The sequence below is a fragment of the Pistacia vera genome, unplaced genomic scaffold (genome assembly GCF_008641045.1).
Source record: "Pistacia vera cultivar Batoury unplaced genomic scaffold, PisVer_v2 Contig277, whole genome shotgun sequence".
Taxonomy (NCBI): domain Eukaryota; kingdom Viridiplantae; phylum Streptophyta; class Magnoliopsida; order Sapindales; family Anacardiaceae; genus Pistacia; species Pistacia vera.
In genome coordinates, this window is record NW_022196087.1 from 131209 (window position 1) to 135029 (window position 3821).

Here is a 3821-nt window from a genome sequence, read left to right on the forward strand (position 1 = left end):
CTTCAGAATACAATGCCTTTATGCTTCTGTCTTTGGATTTGTTGACTCTTTGATCTATGACTTGACCGTTTGCTACAGCATCGGTCTATGTCCGTGCAAAGAACTACAAAGGCAGGGTTAATACAGGGTTGTAGGCTAATTCTAACGATGACCAGTTCTAAGACAGAGTGCTCAAGTACGAGATGATTGTGTGATCATTCCACGCTGTCTAACCCCTCTATATAGTGAAATAGAATAGCGTTAAGAGAATGACTTTGTCTGTTGCAATAGGATTTGGGTTGTAGAATAATTTGGAGTTTTAAGAGAATGCACGATTTTCTTCCTTTTTTGGATCATATCTATTTTTAGTTCTACTCACTTCCTAGTTTTTGCTTTCCCAAAGAATCTCTATTTAATTAGAATTCCGTTTTCTATTTTGGAGGGATATCTTTTAGATTGCTTACTTAGTAGTAAGCAAATATATCAATTTAGGATTTTATTGTTTTGTCCCTAGAGAAATTAGGATACTACAATGCTAATACTCATCAATTATAATGTCAAATTTAGTAATCTTTTTATCGAGGTTAAACTTTAAAAATAAAAAGAAAAAAAAAACTTTTAAAAGTGAGGATAGGGATAAATTAAATTGGAACTAAAAATCCCTTTTTTCATCATACATTGAAATCTTGAAATCGATTTGCTAATTACCGAGCGTTGTGCTTGCCTACGGCCAAGCAACTATGTTGCTAATTATTCTCTTTTTGGCATTGGTTATCGCTTCTAGAACTGTGAGTCACCATGCCACAACTGCTACTATTATTGTCAACCTATTAGCATTACTACTAAGACCATGATTTTAAAACCCGACCGGTTGAACCAGTTCAATCAGGAACCGGTGGCTAAACCAGGTCGGTTCATATAAAAAATCGGAATCAGTAATTAACCCGCTTTTACTTGCGGTTCGACTAGTTTTTTTGTGATGAACCACCGGTTCAACAGGTATAAACCGGGTCTACTACAGTGAAATATAAAAAAATAATTTAAAATTTAAAATAATAAAATTAAAAGTTAAAAACTTAAAACCCTTTTATGAGTTTTCTCCCTTCCCTTTTATTCGACAATTCCCAGCACCAGTAGAGAAGAAAAAAAAAAAAAAAAACCCATTACCAAACAACGAAATCAGCTTCGGCTTGCACTCTCTCTCTGATGATGATACTGGTTTACTCTTTCTGGTTTTGCTTTGGTCGTAGTGTTGTTGCCTTTTCGATCTGGCTACTCTGATTGGTTTCATTTGGCCATGATTCCAAACTTGGAGTTTTAGTTCTCTTTTCTCCATTTTTTTCTAGTTTATTTTTGTGTTCCAGATTTGGGTCAACATAGTTGCGGCCCTTGCAGAAATTGTGAGTTAAATTGAAAAGATGCCTGGCAAAAACATCCCTTGTTTGTTTTATAATATTCTTAAAGAGGGATGAATTTTCACTTTGCTTTGTGAGGAGAGAGTTTATGGATGATTCAAATTCTTTGTCTTAAGCTTTCCTCTCTGGTTACTCTCTTCTCTATCCAACTTGGAATGTTTTAGACTTGTAGTTTTAATTTCATTTCAGATTTGGATATATCTGTTACAGAGAATTTTTTATCATCACAGTTAAAAATTAAAATCTACATTTTTTTTATTTATTTTTTTTTTTTTTGCTGACGTTAGCATGATGACGTCACGGTCTGACCTGTCAAACCCGTGACCCGGTGGCTTGGCTGGGTTGCCCCCGGGTGGGGTGTTAAAACCTTGACTAAGACTATTATGCAACACTACCAGACGTTTAGAAAACTGATATTGGATTCTAAAATAAAATAAAATAAAATATATCAATCATTCTTGCTAGAAATATGTTCACACTCAAATTATTTTTTCACATTTAATGTTTCGGACTTTAGAACAAGATTATATCTCTTTTTTTAATCGAAATGTGAACGTAATCGTCTTCTCATGGATTTTAAATTGGTTATGTGCAACTTGCAATTCGAATGCAAGAAACTTATGCTAATCAGAGTTACTTAGTGATTAGTACACATTCCAACCGTATAAATTTTTAATTTACAGTCACGTGTAAACAACAAACAAAGCAAAGACACATTTCAAGGCATGATCAAACAAAAACCAAAATTGAGTATATCCAAGATTAATAATAATAATAATTAAAAAAAATAATACTTAGAAATATGAGAAATTATCTTAGATAGTTCATTGGTGTTACAGATAGTTAACTTAAAAACCATGAAGTCTGGAACTTGGAATTTAGAAAACCATAAACAGAATCTTCATATATGTGCAAAATTAGAAATAAATATAAAATTGTAGTAATCGCCAATGTGGCCCCCGGCAACATGGTTGTTGTGCCAAAAATACATATTGATGTCAACACCACCAATCAGACTTCAACAAGCACTTAAGATAAAGGGTATTAGTTGTCAAAACCCAAACCCCCTAAAAAAGATATTATATAACACCTGTCCCACCTTTATCAAAATAAAGGATCATGATGAATGAGAGCTCTCCATGTGTCAAGGCAACTTGCAAAAGTACTCATTATATTGAGTTCAAAGGTGTATAAATGGGCAGCTCCCTTCATGAAAAGGAGGCTGGCTGGGCATATGAGAGCTAGACATACGTTTGAGCCTTATTATTTTTTCTCTGTAAACATTTGAGCTTTTACTCAATCTTTGTATGCCTTACAGGCAATATCAGAAAAATAGTCAGAGAATAATAAAATAACAGTGGATGTATGATTCACTTTACACATCCGAACCACTATAAAAATCCCTCTTGTCAATCTTTTATTTATGTTTCTACAAACATATATCATCTCAGCTTCATAATCAACTCTCATAATCATATCATGTGTAATTTCTAAGACCTGCTTAGCACTTAGCATATGCGACGTTGTTGGTATCAAAATTAAGCATCAATAATTTGGCGCTAGAAGAAGAGTATGATTCACACCAGCTCTTAATATTTTATCAGATAAATTTGAATCTGGCAAAGTGTTAAACACAAGAGTTTTAGCCCTTCAAGTTAGCTTTCTGATGGTCCAAGAATCATCCAAATCTAAGGTATACAACTCAAGTTATTGTTAAAATACTAAAGCATGTTCTAGATCAGAGCTCTTAGATTGTGTGGCTAGATCTCTCAGATCGCACGCATCAAAGCTCTCAGATCGCGTGGCCAAATTGCACGCATTAGAGCTCCCAGATCGCGTGGCCAGGTCACTTAGATCGCGCGCTCAGATCACTCTGATCTTTCGATTTAGATCGCGCGGCCAAATCATTTAGATCATACATATTAAAGCTCCCAGATCAGATGGCTAGATCACTCAGATTGCATGCATCAGAGCTCTCAGATTGCATGGCCAGATCACCTAGATCGCGTGCATCAGAGAAAAAATAATAAATCCCAAATGTATGCCTAGCTCTATGCTTTCTGATTGAACTCCTTGTATTCTCAGATCAATCTTTGCGCTTTCTGATCAAATTCTTTGTGTTCTCAGATTAAGCTCCGTGCTATTTGATCAAACTCCTTGGACTTTCAGATCAAGCTCCGCACTTTTCGATCGAACTCCTTGTGTTCTCAGATCAAGCTTTCCGCTTTCTGATTAAACTCCTTGTGTTCTTAGATCAAGCTGCGTGCTTTCTGATTGAACTCCTTGTGTTCTCAGATCAAGTTTTGTGCTTTTTGATCGAACTCCTTGTGTTCTTAGATCAAGCTGCGTGCTTTCTGATTGAACTCCTTGTGTTCTCAGATCAAGCTTTGTGCTTTTTGATCGAACTTCTTGTGTTCTCAGATCAAG